This window comes from Numida meleagris, chromosome 3, assembly GCF_002078875.1.
Source record: "Numida meleagris isolate 19003 breed g44 Domestic line chromosome 3, NumMel1.0, whole genome shotgun sequence".
In the NCBI taxonomy this organism is placed as follows: Eukaryota; Metazoa; Chordata; class Aves; order Galliformes; family Numididae; genus Numida; species Numida meleagris.
The window spans coordinates 49,391,717-49,413,406 of record NC_034411.1 but is presented as its reverse complement, the minus strand read 5'-3'; the positions used below and the strand labels follow the sequence as shown (position 1 = coordinate 49,413,406).

The 21,690-nt window shown below is 37.4% G+C and overlaps 1 long non-coding RNA gene across 1 annotated transcript; it reads left to right on the top strand.

Moving 5' to 3' along the window:
* On the top strand, positions 5,702-21,365 carry LOC110397166. The gene is made up of 3 exons (XR_002437585.1): positions 5,702-5,865; positions 6,057-6,225; positions 16,438-21,365. It is a non-coding gene; the product is annotated as an uncharacterized LOC110397166 (long non-coding RNA).

Below are 21,690 nucleotides of genomic sequence, written 5' to 3'. Positions count from 1 at the left end.
GTCTGTCCCCTTCCTTCTTACAGACCCCTATTAATACTGAAAGGCCATTATCAGGTCTTCCCAGAACCTTCTCCTCTCCATGCTGAACAGCCCTAGCTCTCTCAGCTTATCCTTGTAGGAGAGGTGTTCCATCCCTTGGATCTTTTTTGTGGCCCTCCTCTGGACATGAACCAATGGGTCCATGTCTTTCCTGCACTGAGGACTCCACATTTGGACGCAGTACTCCAGGTGAGATCTCACCAGTACAAAGGGCAGGATCACCTCCCTCACCCTGCTGGTCATGGTTCTTTTGAAGCAGCCCAGGGTACTGTTGGCTTTCTGGGCTGCAAGGGACATTGCTGCCTCATATCCATCTTCCCACTCACCAGTACTCCCAAGTCTTTTTCAGCAGGGTTGTGGATATATGGCTTCACGACATCAGTAAAACCCAGGATATGTAATCCTTCCCAGTCATCAGCCTTGACATTTTCATGTTCTTGTCCCACTCCATGTGATGCTTGATTCTTCCTGTAGCAACATGAGAGCAACATGCTCCTTTTCTGAATCAGTCTGAAATTTTACCACATTCTTCCTACTGGACTGAAGTTGTTCAATAATAGCCTCACAGTTGAGTGGCTGTATTACTGGAGAGTGATGTACTTTGCATCCACGGTCTCCCATTCTTCAAGAGAATGCTGTGTTATGACAAATGACTTTCCCTTGTATCATACTTCATATATTTTCTGATGACAGTTTTTCACATTTGCACCTATTCACTCCATCACAGCTTTTTACATAGTCATGTCATGGTCAGAAGTTCTCTTCCTGAGTTTCCTTCTGAACAACGTTTCTGTTTGATGTGTTTCACATCGTGGGTATTGTTGAGGTTTTTACACTTTCTAAAATCATTCTTTAAGGTGTTCTTTGTTGTATAAACATTGCCTGGAAAGCCATAGATACCACTAACTCAGCATACTTATGCTCTACAAAATCCTAAAGGCATCTTTCCTGCTGAATTCTGTTCTCCATGGAACTCATGTGGGAAAATGTTTCTTGGTGCTTAACAAGCAGAATATGTCTGCCTGCAAAAATAGATTTCTTGACCGCATCACTAGCTTTGTGCTTCTGTTGCCCGTGTTGCAGGTCAGAGTTGTTTTTTTGTTTTCTTTCAAGTAGAAAGTAAAGTTTCTCTGTGTCTAAGCTTCAGAAAATATCCTTCTAATGTATTCAATTGCAATTATTTCCCTATCTCCTTCAGATATTATGTTATCAATACACAACATAGTTTGCAACTCTGACATTTGCAGATAATCTAAAATAATATTTCCATAGTACAAAATCTTTTGTTTCTTTTTGCCTATTACATTTTTTACATTTTGTTAATTTATTGTACAGAACTGATTTTTTTTTTTTTAATAACTACAGTAGCTGAAGAAAAGCAGCAATTAGTTTCACAGTCAAATCCACAAACCTGGCGAAAATCCATATGTCAATTAGATAAGCAGATGAAATGTTTTAGATTTGAGGAGTGCCCAGCCACCACTAATTTCATCTATAAGAGGGAGATAAAAGATGATCAAAGTTGCAGTGGAGAATCTCTTTCCTAATAGAGGATGCTTTGAGAACTGAAACATCATAATTCGTGTAGTGTTTTTCTATGCTGACCTTATTTAGCCAGGATCCAACCCCAAATACCAGCTGTGCTAACTTCACATCATTTTGTTTATGATGACTCATTACACAGGGGCAGCATATGAACAGTTACTCATATCAAGGAAAGTGTCACTGTTCAGTTTAATTATATGAGATTTGATGTAGAATGATTATTGTTGGAAAAAAAAAAGATACAGGGACAGTAGGAATCTAAAAAGCATCAAGGAAATGCATGCAAATCATTGTAACTTTTATAAATCACTTTGCTGAATGTTAAGGACATTTACATATTGTTTTACATATGCATTGTCTACTCTGCCTCAGTGACAATGTAACTTCTGCTAGTGGTCTATTGGAGCCATTGGAATGTAGCACACAACACGCACTCCTGCGGCAAACTTGTGTTCAAAAAATAAATTAAATTGTGGATTGCCAAGGTAACCACACGAGATGCAGCAATTTCTTTTTCAAGAGATGACTAAGAGTAGGCAAGCTACGCTTACATTGTCAGTCTAATTGCAAAAATTTACTGCAGATTTTGCCATGCAATAGTAGAGCAATTAAGAATCCCATCAAGCTTTTGGCACCAGATAATGCCTTATGCTCTGATTGGAAACAAAAATCCCATATTCTACCTGACCAGTTCAATGCAAATATATAAAGATATATAAATGCCTTAACAGGAAGATCAGGAAAACTTAGCCTTTCCTGAAGAAAACTCTACTTGAGTCTTTTATCAGCTGAGATTTTCACCAGCTCATCTAAATTCTTCATCAAAAATCTACCTGTTGATCAGGTTACCTTTGTCTCCTGGCTAGCTAAGCAGGCATGTTGCTGAGATAAGGCAGGGATCTGGTCTGATTTCTTGGTTTCTAGCACTTTGATGAACTCAAAGATATCAGGGGTTATCTCGTCTTTTTACTTGCACTGTGTTACAGTAAGGGACTGTCAGATGATGAAGAGTGATGACCTTTGCTTCTAATATACAGGTTTGTTTAATGGTAAGGAACAGATAGCTGCTCCAGAGGATTTCTTTGTACATGAATAAGAGTTCAAATGAAACCTCTGTCTGCTTGAAATAATAAGATAAAATGTGTTGTATTTTTGTTTTTCTGATTTTTAAAATGTCTGGGTATTAGAAGATTGAAGTTCATTACCATATTTGTACTTAGATGAATAAAATTATATAGGTTGTCTTTAAGCTTCTATCCATTCAAAGTCTGAGTTATTTTGAGGAGTGTCTGCTACTAAGAGACCAGTACATGGGAGTCTAATCAGACAGCATATCAGAGAAAAACGTGCTCTTCGACATGTTTTCTCCATACCACACACTAACCAGGAACAGGGGTAGAAGATCAAATATAGCATCCCAGTATAAAGAAATAAACCCTAAAAAGCTGAGTAGCGCTTTGTAATGAAAATCTTTACACATGCTTCACATCCCACCATTTCTTCTGCTTCCTGCATTCTTTTTCATCTATGTGTCATTCTATTGTTACTATTTATATATTCTCATTCTGGGTTAGTCTTATGTAAGGCTATATAGACCCTTTATCCATACGAGTTAATGTGTTCCACTAATTGTATCTGATCCTATGAACACTATGTTTAAAGTAGAACTGTTGTGTGTAGGACAGTTCTGCCTTTGAGCTTAAGGAAATCATTATATTAGATACTGTTACTTCTATCTGAACCTCACATCAGTCCGATGAGATAATAGTTTAAAGCCTTTGTTCTAGTACCCCCTTAAATTCTGCTGTAAGCAGAAGTATGAAACTTTTGGCTCAACATTCAGGAAACAGTTACTGTGATACTTGAGGGAACTCATATTAAAAGAAGACTTACAGAAATGACACAGCCTTTTAGGCATAGGGACTGTCCTTCTCTTTGTTTAGGGTCAATTAAATCCTGTTAAATTGGTAGTCAGCCATTTGAAAAATTTGATAAATTCCCTATGCTGCTGCAGCAAAAAAACATAGCTCTCTGACTATCTGAAAGTATGCCAGTGTTAGTCAGTAGGCAAGATGGGTTTCCTTGGAATAATATGAGATGTGACAGCATGACATTAAACACAGCGCCATAATACATTGACATAAAATTTAACAGGCTGCATAATTTGACATTTTCTAACTTCTGTATGGATTATCTTAGAAATTAATCTTTAAGAAGTGTTTGGTTGTTTATTTCTCTAGACATGTAAGCAGCAGCCTCACTGGGATACCTGTTCCATTTGCAAAACAGAGACAACATGAAGGTACTTCATCACGTGTACAAGGACTTGGATGTGTTACTTTAAGGATAGGATGCAGCAGGTATAGTTGCTTTAAACCAATTTCAGATCACTCAAGAAACATATCTGTCACAGTCCAGTAATAAAGAAGGAATTGCTTACCCCTTTCCAAGGATTAGTGCTTACCAAACACTCCAAAGGAGACAGTCTCCAAGTACAGGCACATCTGTGGCTGCCAGGTCTTCAATGAGGCTGGGGAGGAGAGGGCCCTGGGTCCACCCCTTCTTGTTGCACAGCTTCCACCTCTGCCTCCTGATCTGGTTATGCCCCTTCACCAAGCGCTCAATTACTGGTTCAGTCCATGACCTAACAGTTCCCATACAACTATGTAGGAATAAAAACAAGCCAAAACCAGCAGAGACAGTATGGGATCTTTTTTTTTTTTTTTCACTTACAAAATTGATTTAAAGTGTCAAGTTATTCTGTTAAGCAAGGAAAAGATTGGCAGTAGCTAATAAAGCAAGTATGGGAGAAACAGTTGAACAAACCAGAATTGCCTCCATAAGATGTTAGATGAGTCAAATACTAAGCTATTTAATATTACTTTCATGGGATATCTACGATTACTTATGAAAATTTCTCTCAGCTTAAATAGAAACATAATGCCATGTGTTTTCTCACATTTTCTTTCATTATTGATATTTCAGATTTGCACCCTGAAAATGTAAGAATGAAAACATGAGTTATTCTCTACCCCTGCAGACCCTTGGTTTTGTGTTTGGTTTATGGTCTTTCAACTTTCTAGTTTCTTACACTATGTCCAACTTCCATGCTGCTCGAGAGGCACATGCTATTAAAAATGGCTGTGGAAGTGTGATAACAACTGGGATAACTCTGTGAGCTGTGAAACTGATGAAGCTTGGCTTCCTGTGGATGGGCTTTTTAATGTTTGTAGAGCATCTAACTTCAGATGAAGTTTTTCTTTCTGCTGGAGTGCTCATATTAGTTCTCTGTTGTATGGCTCTTCAGCATCTGTAATAAAATTGATACCACTCTTTTTCTTGTCAGGGCACTAATAGAGTCATTTGTCTATCTTACTTTCATGACCCTTGTAGATTGTTAATGCCTCTGAAGCCACTGTTCATCTGTCAGTTTGGCTGAAATTGTTCAAAAGCTGTTAAATGGAAAATGCGTATAGACAGTGATGTACGTGTTCATATAAAGACACATTAAAAATGTTACTACATGAACCTCATTCCTTTTGATAGCTGGTCTGAAAATGCAATCTAAGTTAAGACAAAGAGTATATTTTCCAAAGGATTCAGCTTTAAGTAAACACAGAAAGACACCTTGAGGCTGGGTAGGAGTTGGGGGAGAAGAGTAGGGTGGATTTTGCTGCCTAAGCAGAAGAACCAGGTGTTATTTTAGAAACACAAGCATATCCTACCTGGCTTCCACTGCCTCTGCAGGAGTTTCTTCCGAAGCTTTTGTTTATAATAGTACTTGCAGCTATCTTGGATAGCTAGGTCATCTAAATAACAATAAATGCTTGTATTTAGGTAATTGAATAACTCCCTTAGAATTCTGGTTCTTCAGGACATAGAGATAATTGCAAAGTCTTTGACTATCAGTTGCTGTTATAGAAATGGTGGTAGTACTAGTCAATGTAATTTTGTGTCCCATCTTCCCGATACAGACTTTGCATCTGAAGCTTCCAAAAGCAAGGGTTTATATATTTTGTAATTTTCTTCTATTAATAGCAACTTTCTGCCCCCTTACCCTGTACTTTGAAGCTCTGATTTTTTTTTTTTCCTTTTCTGTGAAGGCTTTCCTCCAGAACTAAGAGAAAGTACTGGAAAAATTGCAAATCCTGTTCCTGGGCTGAAAGTGGATCATAACATCCATATAAGATATTTCCTTATGTATCATCTCTTAAGGTTTCAAGTAACATGACTGAGGAGAAGGAACATTAATCAAGGTGTCATCTTCCACTTTTCCCTCAGGTCTGTAAATCACAGCATCATTGCCTTGATGCACTTTATTTTTATAGGTTAAAGAATCCCTTAGGAATTTTCCAGGGATGATGGGTCTTGGAGAGGTTTTTTTCTACCTCTCCTTCTATACATATTTGATTTCTTTTTTGAGAATTTGAACACTGAGTTTTCAGATGAAAATGAAAGCATTTTATTTTCAGGCAAAACAAACAAACAAACAAAAACCCCAACAAGCTACCCTTCCTGTTGAAATATTTGTATTGGGGAAGAAGATTGCAAAAGATCACTGAGTGACGGAAAAGAAGAATTACTAAGTTGTGACTTTCCAGGCTGTTACAGTTGACTGGGTGCTTGTTACTCCAAAGATGTGTAAGTAAAATGCTCTGGAGGAAATCTGTAATATATAAAGTTTGTAAAAGAAGATTTAGAATCTAGGACTTCTTATTAGCCTCCCAGCTGAGTTCTTAGCACTAGTAAATAATTCAATCAATCATTGCTTTAGGCTTGAGGATTCCATACTAAAAAACAGGCAACTAGAATTACTTGTTGTGCTTATATTTCTTTAGATAGATGAATCTATGCACTATCTGAGACCAAAATCTCCTTTAAAATATTCTCACTAGCAATATAGTCTCACAAATCACAGCTGGGGAGGCACTTCCTTCAGACAGGGATAGATCACCTTCCTACTACTTGTTTATGAGAAAATGCAATTTATGTCTATGTATACTGCTGACAACATGAAACCTGCTGCCTGCTCTCCTTTTATTTATGGAATAGAGACATTTTGATAAATCAGCTTTACAGATGCAAGAACATCGTAATATATTCACAATAATAAAATTTTAAAATGTGAAGGGGGAGAGGATCATTCCTTATTTTTAAGTCATTCAGAAGATATATTATAATTAAAAATGTATGTGTGTAGGCCACTGATGAATGTTACAACCTTTTCCCCTTTCTCTTTAAGGGTATATATACATGTATTCTTTAGCTTGAAAGTTTATCCTCCAGTTTATGCATCCAGATGTAGAAGGCCCCAGTGGGTCAGTGAGGAGGCAGTTACGAAGCAAACAAACAGACTTTCATGAAGCAAACTCAGATTTACAACTTCTAACTGCTTTTAAATTGTATTTATTTATTTATTGTGGCAGTGATAGACAGTGATGCTCTTTGGTGCTCCTGAGCCCATTTATATTTGATGTATTTACATTTGAGCATTTTCCTTCATGTAAAGCACTCCAGTTATAACTATGCAATCTGTAATCTTCATAAGCATTTTATCATATTCAAGTGCTTTCATGTGATTTTTCAGGTTTGTTTGTTGCTTCATAATTAGGTCATATGCTTTCTCCTTCAGAAATTTCATTATCATTTTCAGATGTATATCTCAGCTACTTTTGAAAGCTTTTTCATTCTCTGTAGCACTATGGTCTTCTCTAAGACTCATTCTCTTCCTTTAAAATTTGATCTGCTGACATTTGACTATATTACATTATTATTATTTGCTTTTGCTTAAAGCGAATTCTACTTCTTCAGTTGCTCACGTTTACACTCGTAAAAAGTGAGACTTCAGAAGTTTTATTGTAGGGCCAGAGAAGACTTGAACTTAAAACTATCTCACAGAATCACAGAATTTTAGAGATTTTAAGGGAATTCTGGAGATCATCCAGTCCAACCCCTCTGCTAAAGCAGGTTCCCTGAAGTAGGTTGCATAGGAGAGCATCCAGGAAGGTTATGAGCATCTCCAGAAGAGGAGACTCCACAACCTCCCTGGGCAGCCTGTTCCAGTGCCAATAATATAAGAAGGACATGGGCCACAAACTGCCAGTTTAGAGGTTGTTTGTTTTCCATGCTTGAAATATTTCAAGATTTGGCTAGACAAAACCTGGGCTGACTGGGCAGAATGGAAAATACTTCTGTTTTGAGTTTGAAACTGGCCTTAGATGGCCCTCATCGTTCTCTTGCAGCAAGCATTTCCATGTGCTCTATTGCTGTTTGTTGTTTTTCTTCATAGATTGCTGAGCCAAGGTTATAGATTTTCATGTATTTTATCCTGTGTTTTTATTGAATTGCCCTTTTCATTGCCTGACAAAATCCTATTTAATAAGAGAAATGCTCTACTCTGCAAAATTCAAGAATTCTTTATTTTGGTTAATTACGTATGTAACAAAGCCAATGCAATAAGGCTATGTGTTATAGTCTAGCATTGAGTGTTGAGTCACATCCTCTAACACATGATATTAAATAGACTCTGTCACCTCAAGTGTTGTTACCTGATGAGTTTGTCAGGAAGACGTATCAGGTAATTTCTCAATAGTGGAAATATAATTGCAAGTATTCTCTTCTCTAGCTGAGACAAATGAGACATTTGCATATTATTTTCTGAGATATTGGCAAAACTGGATGCCTCTGAAGTGTGTGTCCACTAATGCACACAAACAGTTACAGCCCTATGATCTCACTGGCATTATAGATGTATGGTGGGATGCAATGGTTGGATACTGACTCTTTAGGAAGTACCATCTGGAATGGCAAGGAAAGGAGCCACCTTGTTTGTGAGAAAGCAGTGGAAATGCACAGAGCAGTGTCTTGGGACAGAAGATAAGCTAGCTGAGAACTTATGGGTCATGATTAGAGGGCATATTAATTTAAGTGATATTGTGGTGGGTATATGCTACAAACTGCATGGTGAGGAAGAAGAATCAAGTGACCAATTGACTAGAAAGCAGCTTGGCATAGAAGGCCATTGGGATCCTGGCAAAAATGAAGCTGACCATGAACCAACAAAATGTCCTTGCAGTAAAGAAGGCCAACAGCAATCTGTTCTGTGTTAAGAAAGGTTTGCCATTGGGTAAAGGAAGGTGACCCTTCTTTGCTCAACACTGGTGAGACACCTCTGGTGTGCTGCATCCAGTTCTGAGCTCCCCAATATGAGGGAGATATGGACATGCTGGAGTCCAGGAAAGGACAACAGAGATGGTCAAGGGATTGTATGTGAGGAGATGCTGAGAGATCTAAGAGTGTTCAACCTGTAGAGGAGAAGAACAGGCTCAGGAAGCTCTTATCAATGTGCATGAATACCTTTCCTGAAACACAGGCAGTTGTGTTTAAACATAAAGAAATATTTATTTACTGGGATGGTAGTTGAACACTGAAACACGTTACCCAGAGAAGGTGTGGAGTTTCCTTCTGTGGAGATGTTCATAGCTGGATTGAATATCCTGTTGTAGGTGACTGTGGTTTGTGTAGAGGGAATGAAATGAATGATCTCTAGGGGCCCTGCCCTTCCTGGTAATTGTATTGTATATGTGATTATAGGAAGTAATGATCTCTCAGGGAAAATGTTGAAAGATTATTAGCAAGTTTACATTGATTAAAACCCAGTGCAGACTACTGCTGCTGCACAGTCTCAGTTTGGACAGTCACATGACTTTGTGTGTCAGCACCATAGTTCCTAAAAGGAGATGAAAAAGGAAAATGAAGCTATTGGTTTCTGAAGTATTGATACATGATTAATTCACTTAAATGCAGACTAGTGTCTGAATAATTCCAAACTCAAAAATAGGCTGGATGAAGAATGGATTGAAAGCAGCCCTGAGGAGAAAGACTTGGTTATGCTGGTTGATGAAAAACTCAACGAGTTGGCAATGTGTGTTTGCAGCCCAGAAAACAAAACTTATCCTGGGCTGCAGCAAACAAACTGTGACCGGCAGATCAGGGGATGTGATTCTCCCTCTCTACTCCTTTCTCATGAAACCCTACCTGCACTACTGCATTCAGCTCTGGGGCCCCCAGCACAGGGGAGATGTGAATCTATTGGAGAGAGTCCAGAGAAGGGCCACAAGGGTGGAATACTTCTTCTATGAAGACAAGCTCAGGGAGTTGGGTTGTTCAACCTGGAGAAGAAAATGCTCCTGAGAGACATCAGTGCAGCATTCCAGTACATAAAAAAGGACCTACAAGAAAGCTGGAGAGGGATTTTTATCAGTAAGTGTAGTGATAGAAAAAGGGGTAATGATTTAAACTGAAAGAAGGTAAGATTAGTTTAGGTATTACGAAGAAATTCTTCACTTGAGAGTGGTGAGGCACAGGAACATGTTGCCCTGAGAAGCTGTGGATGCCCCATCCCTAGATGTGTTCAAAGTATGCCAGATTGGACGGGGCTTTGGACTGCTGGGTCTAATGGAAGTTGTTCCTGCCCACAGCAGGTGGGTTGGAACTAGAAAACCTTTAAGATCCCTTATAACTCAAACTTTTCTATAAATCTATTATTCTATCAGCAATTATAGTCTCTGCGGTTGCAGATGGTATATTTTCTCTGTAGTAAACATGACATTGGTAGCACATTTATAATAATGGGAATGCATATAGACAACTGCCAAAGGAAGAACAATGTAAGTCCAAACATTTACTTGTCTGATGGTCACTTAATTGAGTAATCAGAGAATCATTTCAACTTTACATAAGGGTTGTCAATTTGAGATCTTGGGTTAGTACTGAGATGACTTAAAGATAGCATCACATTCTGTAATAGGTACATGTAATTGCTACAGAGGCAGTTTGTACTAAATGTCTAGAATGCATAAGATTAAAGAAGAATATTTTTGTGAGTAATTTGCATGTATTTGACTACATTAAAAATGGTTCTTGAAACGGGAAGGAGCAGGTTGTTTAAGCCAATTTTCTGAATGCCTCTTGAAAGTTCTCCTGGGGAGAGGACAGGGAAAATACATTTCATCGCCAATCTGAACTTCATCAATAGCTGCACACATGCTGGGCATCAACCCTTTATTCAAACAGTGGTACTTGCATTTTCACTAAACGTAGAAGAGGAAAATAGAAATTAGGCTGTTATGAGAAAAACTGATTTTCATTTGCAGTTTAGATAGTCCCGCTGTTTCCAAATAATCGTTTTAACTAAGTAGTTGTTTTGCACTAGGAAATGGTTGTCTGTTATAATCCTAGTAAAAAGGGCACTTGGGCTCTTTAAAGAATCCTTTAAAATACTATTTATTAGAGACAACTCTGTAAAGCAAAAAAAGAGTAGTAAAGATAGTCTTACATCACTTTAGATGCTGGGAACTCCTAGTTGTGTGGCTTGGAATGAGCCTCAGATCATGTGCAGCAAGCCATGCAGGCCCTGGCCTTGGAAAGAATGACACAATTTTTGTAATTTGAGCTTCTTGAGAATTTTCTTGCAAGAGAAAAACCCTGTTCATCATTTCTACTGGCACACAAAATGGATGTTCCCATGAGAAATTCTTGTTGCACTTTTAGTTGAAAGCAAGAACAAATAGGTGTTGCATTTGCCAGTACTTAGCTGGCTGTGGGCTCTATTACTACAATGTGTCAGTGGGGCTGATTGTGCAGCCAAGAGATTGTTGCACAGCAGTACAGGGGCAAAAGCCACACTGCATGTGCAGCGCAGTGCAGTTCTGAGTGTACTCAGGTTAACTCCTGTGTGTATCACCTGCTCCTCCATGTATGGTGGTCTTCCAGGCAGGATCAAAGCAGCAGTAGCTTTTAAATATTCACCATACATTGTTTACAAAATATTTTTAAAATACCATTTTATCTTGAATTTACCCAGGAAATATCTACTTACTTTTCTGGCAATGTATGACTATGCTAGATTGTATGGTATGTACATTTCATCAGCAACTCTTTTTTTCCTCCCAAAAGAACAGATATTCTTCCCTAATAAAACGCATATTTTAACTTAGATTTACATTCAGTATTTTTAAATTGGATTTTGAAAACCTGTACTTTTCAAAAGATACAAGTAGAAGTGGTAAAATACCAAATCCTCCAAAACTAGCTTGATTTCAAGATTCAAATGTAAAGTATGGAAAGTTGTAAAATGTAGGCCATGTGAAACATTCAATTTTATCTGTTCTTAAGTTGCTATCCTAATATTATATAGGTGAAATCTCATCCAAAGTTATTGACTGATTGTGGAAAAACAAAGAAAAAATTTCTCATAGGAAAACATATAATTCTGCAAAACAGTTTCTCACTGATTTTGAAGACTTTGTGCAAGGTACTTCTGAGGTGAACTTTCATAGTGGCTTTGGACTCCCTATACGAAATATATATGAAAGAAAAAAAACAATAACAGCAAAAAGCTATAAAATAAAAAAGCTCAGCTAAGATTTATTAACTTGTCAGTATTAATTGCAGTATACAGGATTGCTTTGTGATGGAATGGAAAATCACTCAAGGGTAGAAACAAATGCTTCCAATGGAAGTCATTTCAGGTAACTTCATTTTAGCTTTTAAGAAAAGCTTTTCCTTAAAAGCTGAAGAAAGTGACAAACAAAAAAATCTAAACAGGCAAGCAAAAAGACCAGAGGGATAAGTGAAACAAATATGATATTCTCCATAAAAGAAAAGGACTTAGGATAACAAGTGAAGACAATTTATTTCAAAATTCTCTTTTCCAAATACAGGACAAAGCGAGGGAAGCTTGTGCAAGGCAGCAGCCAAACTAGAGACACCAAAGGAGAGGTAAATCAGTATGTCGATTGTCACAGCTGGACTTTTTGCCTCTGTGAAAGGATGCTCTACAACCTTAGCTGTGTTTGTGCCTAGTTAAAAATAGAGACCTTTCAAAGGTGAGGTGAACGTACCAGTTGCTACAGAAATGAAAGTGTTCAAGCTGTGTTAAGCAAGACGAAAGCACAGGATTTTGCTATGAAGGTGATTGCAGAAGTGGTGGAAACAGAAGGTAAAAGCTCTAAGGGTTTGAGCTATTGACATATATCAAGCAGAGACAGGTTTTGGTGATTTACAGACAGAGGTCTCTATGAAGAGCTGAGAGTTGATTTAAGGCCAGCTTATACATTTGTGGTGGGCTTGTTACAGGCATTGATGCACTGGTTGCAGATGGATCAAAAAAATGGCTATCCTGTGCAGTAGGTAGTGGTGGAAATATCTGTGTTTGATTTATTTTTTCACCATTTCATTTTGCCTGAGGCTGAGCAATAGAGATAGATGGTGCAATATTGAGCCCTTAATAACCCTATTGTGCTTTGGTATTTTTTCCTCCTTAGGTCCAATCTGTAGGAGCTGAGAGTTGCTTAACTACGGACATGTTATATTCATTGAGGTGGTAAACCTGTTTTGCAGCATCCAGGCTGATGGCACCCAAAGAGGAAAGGACATTTGTGACTGAGTTTAAATAAACTTATTGCTTGATAAGAGACACTACAATGGTACATCACCATAAAAAAAAATCACAGATCAGTATAGACTTGTGATTGCTAACACAAAAAAAGTAAAAAAAAAAAAAAAAAAAAAAAAAAAAGCCCCAAATTTGAGTTTCTCTGATGCTGATCTCACTATCTCTTGGGCTCTTAATAAATGTTACAGGCTTACGGTAATAAGTGCTGACATTACTGAATTATTTTCAAACAGATATGTTATTTATAGCTCAGGACTCTTCTATCTTTAAAACTCTTTAGTGCCCCTGTAATTTGCATGATATGAAGTAAAAAAGAGATTAGCAAAGGTAAATCAAATGGCGCAGAAGAAAGAGAAAAAGAAAAAGATGTTTTAACAAGCCTTGGATAGTAAAATAATCCCTTCAGTCAGCTTAGCTTTTCTTTAGACTGAGTTCTCAGACTCCCACCATAGACACCTCTGCTGCAACTTGAAAGATGGGTGGGAAAGGGAACTTACATGAAACAGAAGAGGTTGTAAACCTCTTTGGGACTATTAGACTCATTGCACTATCTCTATCAGTATTTCATGAAATAGCATTTCTTATTTAACTTTCCATGGCCTCCAGTAAAGAAATAGGCAGGTGAAAGACAGGCTCAGTAACATTTCCTGCCTTTCTAAGGGAGCGAAGTGGACAGAGAAGTATGGATAAAGGTGAGCAGGTCTCTCCCTTTTTCTGCTACTGCGAATAGGAAAGAAGATAAAGTTAGCTGATACTTCTGCAGAGGGGAAGTCAGTTCTTTCCCTTCCATACAGTAGATCCTCCTATACGGTTCAGTACTTCACTCAGCTACAACAACAACAGGAACTGAGTGTGATACTTCATTTTGGAAGAATTCACGTCATCTCTTCAAGCACTGGAAGGCATGCAGGATGTTGCCCCAGCCTGCAGCCTTAAGTAATTACCTTTTTATCCTATTCTTCAAGCCAGGACTGGCCATAAAATTGACTTTTTCTTATAATTCAGAGTAAATAATTACAATCTTTAACAAAGCACAGCTGTGGCTGAACTGATAGGAAATGTAATAATGTATGCCATTTAAAGCATTCTCTCCATTTTACTTGAGTTTTCCCATCTTCTTTGCAATTATAAAATCAACAGCTTTGCAGTGATTGTTTTGTCAGATCAAAAGGTCAAAACTATCCATTCACAGTTTAGCTGATTTGCTTTCATCTTTTTTTTACTACAAGCTCCTGTTATTTTCACCTTTAAGCAGCCTCTTATATTTTTAATCATTCAAATATAGTAGTGTTGATTCCCCAAACTCTAAAATTTCTAAGCTCTCACAGATCAAATATTGCGTAACTAGGTTTTGTTTAACATTCATTCACATCCAAACCTTCACTAAAATATTTGGCCAACATACCAGTTACTTTTTAAACTTACATTTTTGTTCAGCTCCAGGCACTTAGTTCTTTGTACAGGTATTATTATAAAAATAGATGTCTAAAGACAGCATCTTTCATTGTGACTAAAACATAAATCAGTCCACTAGAAAGTGTATGCTTGCAATTGCAGTTGAAGAACAATTGCTAGCCAAATGTATTTTCCATAAGTTTCCATCTATTTATGTTTCCACAAGTATCCATCTATTTTTAGTTACCTGAAGAGCATGTTTGGAGACAGGTCTGTATTTTGCAGTAGAAAAGCAGTGAGGTATGGATTGTGTAGTTATGGGCATTATAACTGTGCAGCTTCGATAAGAGATCTTCAAAGTTGATCTTGTTCGAGACCGGGGAACGGGTGACATTATTTCTCCAAGTCTCTTCCAAACATGCTCTATGATTTTAATAAACAAATTGCTTTGTAATGCCAGAGACAAAGAGATGGTTCTTAAAGGACTGAAGACAGAATTCCTTACAGTCCTCCTCAAGGAGCTACCACTCTATAGTCTCTACTAGTTTCTCATTCATTACTCTAGGAAACAAATCAAATGAAAAAAAAAATAATCCATGTCAATTCTTGTACTTTGCTATATATACAGGAATTTTTATAAAAGGAAGTTTTAGTAATATCCTGTTTTTTGTTTTCAACCCAACTCCTACTATCTTCATTCAGTGGCCTCTAGTTCACTGAAGGATATTTATCCTGCTCACTCATTCATGCACTTCACAAATAGCTTTTCAAATTTGAGGGGCCTCACACAGAAAGATTGAGAGCTGGAAAAAAACATCTTTCTTATCTCATTCTAACTCTTTATCCAGATGTACAGTGTTTTCATTGACTCGCTGTGAAAAGGAGTGTTTTTCCCAAAGATATATATATTGCCTCTTGCCATCTGGCCAAATTAGCGATATGACAAGAGGCCTATTCCTGGTACCAAAGGCACACCTGACAAGTTCTGAAACACAGCTCCAGTGCCAAAGGACTTGTAGAGTTTATTTGATTTTTAATGTGGAAAAAACACACCTAACCAACAACCAACTTTATTTCTTCCACTGTGGTCTTGAAAATAGCTGCAACTGGAAAAAAATAACAGTTTGGATGACAGTGAGTAAAAAATTGTGACTTTAGAAGTTCAGATCACAAGAATGCCAAAATTAAAAGGTGATTGAGAACTGTATCTCAAAAAAGGGAGTATAAGTATATAATGCCTTAACTCTTAACTATGAACAAACCTACCAGCCTCGCATCTCATCACACAGTTTTGGTTGCTTAAAAAATGCAAGTCTGAAATGGTAAAATGACTGTAGGAAGTCATTAACCTTGTTTGTATTTGCTAGGCTTGTTCTTCATTATTATTCAGTCCAAATCGCTTATCAGCTGTATGGTTTAAAATGAGTTACTCCACCATCTTCTGCCAGGTAGAGAATTGAAGAAATGATAAAAGGTGATGATCAGGATTAAAAGATTTTATGAAGTTACTGAGTCACTCATCTCCTGTTGAGTGTGCTACATTTCATCCTGAGCTCATCAAAGTTTCTTTTTGGATGGGAACATGATTTTTTATTTGAAGAAATGTGCTGGAATGTTAGTAGCTATATAGAAAAGTATAGAGTCTCTGGCTGGGTAAAGACTATGACTGAGTGCATGATTGAGCTCATGGCTCTGGTGTGCAGAAATGCCACTCCCTTTGCTATACAAGCAGTATATTGCTTGCACATGAAATCTGGGGGTGGTGTGCCCTGGTCTCAGTGGTCTGGAAATATGAACATCTTTGGCAGAGAAAAGGATATTTCCTGCACTGTCTCTGTAAATGTCTGATCTCTAACTACACTACATCCAAATTTTAGAAATCCATAGAAGTAGGGAATGATTCTTCTCATATCTACCTCTCCATAATGATTCTCCTAATAACAGCATGTTGTCTGTCTGACATGGGCTGAAATGAATTTCTTTTTCACATTTTCTCTTAGGTTGGTTCTTTGCTGCGTTATCAAGAGGCCTGTTAAGCAATGCTGTGGCTCCTGCCTGAAGCCATCCTGGGAAGCTGCTCTTCCAGCATGCAGGGCTCTCACTTTTGCTAACGCTTTCAGGCCATCTGCTTTTTGTTCTGTGATTTCCTTCTTTCTCCTTCCTTGTTGTGCACCTCACTGCTTTGTTAGTCATTCCTACACCCCCTCCAGTTCTTTTGTGCTGCACGTTCTGATTTATATCTAATGTTGGAAGACTGTTTGATACCCTGCTCCCTTTTTTTTGTTTCAGTTGAATTCCCAGAAATGTAGTGCAGGGGGTACCCAAGATGTAGTACACTCCCTCTGGAGATCTCTAAATCACCACTTTTATTTTACTCCTTAATTCTTCGTTTCTCTCTGAGCATAAAGCTTGTCCATCTATTTGACTTCGAAGACCACACATTTTCTAAATCATGCACGCTGAGAAGGATGTATTATATATACATTATACCAACCCACACACTTTGGGTCACTGTCAGGTCTTCAGGGAGACTTGTGCACAGTGTGATAATAGTGTAAATGATATTCCTCTGCTGTAAAGTACTCTTTCTAAATGATCTCTTCTCTCTTCTGCACTCCTATGCATTCTCCATCAGTTCGATGGCTGTTACAGCAACCAAAAATGAAAGAATAATTTTTGTACCATATCTAAGTCTTACATGCAAGTACTGGATTATTATTATTTTTTTAATGGGTTAAAAGCAGCAGCTTTTATTGATGAGGTATATGCAATTTTAACTAAGAAATTTTCACAGTGATATTTTTTAGGAGCTGGAAGGTATACTGTGTAAAGGGCTGTCTAATATGTGCAACAGTTTTTGTGCATTTTCCAAGGGAACTGACAACTTGCATCTGTTACAGATAAGATACTCTTAAAGGTGGTCCGAAACTGATGCTTCTCTCACTCCAGTACAAGGTTTTCATTTTTATTTGTTTTGTTGGTTTTTTTTAGTTTGTTTGTAATTTCAGTTTGTTTGTTTAATGAACTGTCATGTTGATTGTCTGAACCTACAGCTGGAATAGCATTTGTGTAATATACTGTTACTTTATACTAAGTGTAAAGTTAAAATTTTAGGACTTTGCCATTCTATCATCAATTTCAAATTTTCCCTGAGCCACTGTTTCTGACAATTCATTTGATTCTCTTGATAAACAAGCTACTTGTTACAGTGAATGTGGTCAAAAATAGCTAGAATATTTTGCTACTCAGCAGTGCTCATTTTATACTGGATGTTTAAATCTTGGTTGCTTCATGCTTATTGTTGATGGCTTTGATAACAATGATTACTCATCAGGTCTGTTTGACTAGCTGATTGCATAGCTTCTGTTATAGAAATTATGAGGCTGGTCAGCTTCAGAAGGTATGAACCACTCATTCCTGGACTAGCGTGGACTTTATTTCCATTATCTTGGGATATTTGAGTTAAATGGATGAAACATAAAATTGCTTCAGTCACAATGAACAGATAAATATGTTGTTGAAATCTCCAGTGAATTTTTTATGAGTACCAACTTAATACCTCAATAAAATTAATTTCCACATGTATTTGCCAAACCTTCCCAGTGCAGAGGTTGTTTGAATTTGGAGGTCCAGAAGGGTTTCTGAAATTTCACTCTGCTTCTGCATTGGGATAGCACCCAGGTATGTGTTATCTCATTCTCTCTCTCTCTAAGCAATTATTTGAATGAGAGGAAAACACGAAGAAACAGAGAATGACAGAATCATTCAATGATCAGGGCACATAACTGAGTTAGATTTGCATGGGATCATCAGTCCAGGGCATGTGATGCTTTACAGCTCCCTCCAGTTTAGGCATTATGATTTTAAGTAAGAAGGCAAGAAATATTTATTGATATGTATACCTGCTGTCTATCTGGTCTCATGCAGCCAAACAGTGTTTGAGAGACTTTTCTTACATTGAAACAATAATTTCATAGGAAGACAAACATTCTGCGAACAATTTTCAGTTTTCAGGACAGTTACAATATCTTCCATTTACTTATCTACTTATCTATCTATCTGTTTGTCTGTGTGTCTGTCTATATAATTTTAAAGTCCCTCTAGCAAATTTCTGAGGAGGTCAATGTGCCAAGTAAATGCAACATACTCGTAAGGAATAGATTTTACATGTTACTTCTATAACACTGTGTGTGTTACTGGTCTCATAATTCATTTTTCAACACTTTCATAATTTGTTTGACTAATAAAAATGGGCAAATTTTTATAATTAAGTTTTTAAACCCTGCTGCCCCTTCTAGATAACAAACTTATTTTTTTCCTCCCAATAGCTTTAATTCCTTAATTTGTCAGGATAAATGATGCAAGGTGGTCTTGCTAGCAAAAAATAGCATTGGATTAATCTGGATCAGTGAGTCCTTTGCTTCAGCCTGATAAGAGGTGAGAAATATTTGCCTTTTCACATTTACAGTCCAAAGGGATATTCAGAGAGGAAAACTGTCTCTGTATGGTACAATTCCATGCTTGTAGCACTGTTCTTCTCTGCCTCTTATAATGAAAGCTGAACCAAAAGACTCTCTTGGCTTTGTAAAAACTTATTCCTCATTGAACTGAATCCGTGAAATCTCTATTCCTTCAGGCTCTTCTGAAGCAGAATCTATTACCTATCAGCCCATAACGTATCATGACACAGTAAGGAACTGGCAGGAGGTGAAATAAAAGCTTAGACCACTGATGTGCTTGATGTTCCTTCTAATCAAGGCAAATAATTCTTCAGGCTTCATTTGAATCTTTGAACTTTTTTTGAATAACTTTGTGGAAAACATAGGGCGCTTGCAGAATTTCAGATATAACAGCATTTCCTGAAAAAGTCCTCTAAGAGGCTTTCATAATCCTATGTGATTTTCAGTTTTTATCTATTCTTTTTGTCTGATGGCTGCCTATGAGGAAAAAAAGAAAAAAAAAAGATATTTGAAACCAAATTATATTTAAACTTCTAAATTCATGCAGACAGGTTCCTTGTGTTCTTTGAGTATCCAGTTACCAGCTCTCTTCTCCATAGATTAAAACTTCCTTTCATTAGCAGGTACTCATTTATATCTTCTTCATTTCAGGATTTAAGGATTCAGTTGCTAGTACCCTACTCATTTTGATTAAAAAGTCAGAAAAGTTACAAGGGCTTTTTAGTCTAAGCTCCAGGGATCAACAGTGTATCTTCATTTTTTTCTGAGCTGGTTCTGGAAACAATCATTTGCTAGTAGTTTCATCTTTGGCAAAATTTTCTCTTAATTTTTACATGCCTCAGTAATTTGAAGATGAACATTCAAGGGGGTTTCAAGCAACATTACTACATTTTCAGTTGATTAAATGCATATTTAAGCCCTAACTTATGGCTGTTCTGTACATAATTAAGCTTCCTTTCCTCTTCCTGTTCCTACATTAAGACTCAAGTTCATTAGACAACACAGTGAAGAGTATTCTAATACTTCAAGATAGTAGAGAATACTGAAATCTTATAGCTATCCATGCTATTCATAGAGAGAATAGAATTCCTTCTGTCCAGACACACAGGTGCGAGAAGTACTGAGCAATCAACTAGGCAATTTTCTGTGCTAATACACAGGTCTGAAGGTCTGCAGTTCAACAGAAATACGCTTGGCTGGCATATGTATCTCCAGGAAGCTGAGGATAGAAGGATCCTGTAGCTGTGCAATTGATAAGCTGGAAGATTATTCACTCATACTGAATTATATTTTCTGTCACAGCTAGTAGCTGTTTGCCAGATTGCTATCTCCCCACAATACCAGTGGCTGCTGTAGCACTAATACAACATGGAACACTAATAATATGTGAAGGCATTTTTCAGAGATCAGTAATAATCTACCTGGTGGCAGTTCCTGACTGACAGTTTATGTGTACTCCCCTGTGCTTGTCTTCTCATCAAGATCTTCAGCTACCTTTTGAGAACATGCATTCTGGAACAGTTCTTACACAGTTTTCAAATCAGCTATGTTTCATCTATGGCTAAAGGAAGGAGTGTGCCAAATATCTTTGTTTGTAGACTTAATTTACCTCTCCTCAGAGGCAGACAGAGACATTTAAATCTTTAAACTCCACTCCGTTTTTCAGACTGAATATTCTTTTATATTTAAATGCCATGAAGGCAATATGCACGATCGATACTTATTTAGAGGAAGTCTTTCCAGCTTACCACAACTATGTTTAGAGCAACAGTCAGTTCAGTCTTCAATAAGGCCATGTGTTTTGTCTAGCAGAGAAAACTACAATACTCTGGAGAAGGCTTGCAAAAATAAATGTTGACATTTCTTTAATGTTCTCGAATCTCTATATTCTTGCCACAGAGTCACCGCTGTAAATGGAAAATAAAATCTGACTGGCAATAGATGAGTAGCTCTTGCTAAGAAGCAAAAACACTCTAAATTGTAATAATCTCCAGATGTAAATATTGTAGAGGCCCCTGTACATTTCCTCTTCATCACGTCTTCTGTATGTTTTTCTCAGAATCAAGATGAATGCTCATATATTATCACAGGACTCCTGGAACTGAAGTCCTCAAAATAGCACATATCTTTGATAAAACTAGAAAACATATAAAGGTTTGGGCAAAAGAATCAGAATGTAATATGAAGGTTGCTGGGGATCATCACGTCTCCCATGGCAGTTTACTCAAGAAAAAATCTGGATATTTTGCTTTAAGAAGGGAAATCTGAGATTCTTCTTCATCAGGACACGAAGTTTTGCTGATGGGGACACCTGCTAATCCCTCCCAGCCCCTCTGCGTGTCACTGAGCACACCACTCATGCCAACCTGCCTGAATTCAACTGTCAACCACCTTTCTTTGAATGCATCTACTTCTTGCAGCTTCTGTCATTAACATCGTAATAAAATAAATTTGTACTACTGTTTTCAGAGCCCCCCTCCTCTTTTTTTTTTTCCTCTTTTTGCTTTAATAAGAAATGGAGGTGGAATCAATATGACTCCAAGGGAGAAGAAATAAATACTATATACATAGGTTACACTGGAAGTAATGCCTCCTATTTATTTCCATGGAAACTTCAATAAATACAAAGAGCACAATAACACCATTTGATAGGGCAAATTGTCAGTTACAAAGCAGTATTTCAACATAGTCACCACCACCAACTCTGCATTTTTGCCAGTAGTGACCAAGAGCCTGCATGCTGCACTTGTAACAATCTGCACCAGAAGAAGTGACACACAGTTGCCCTTGCCA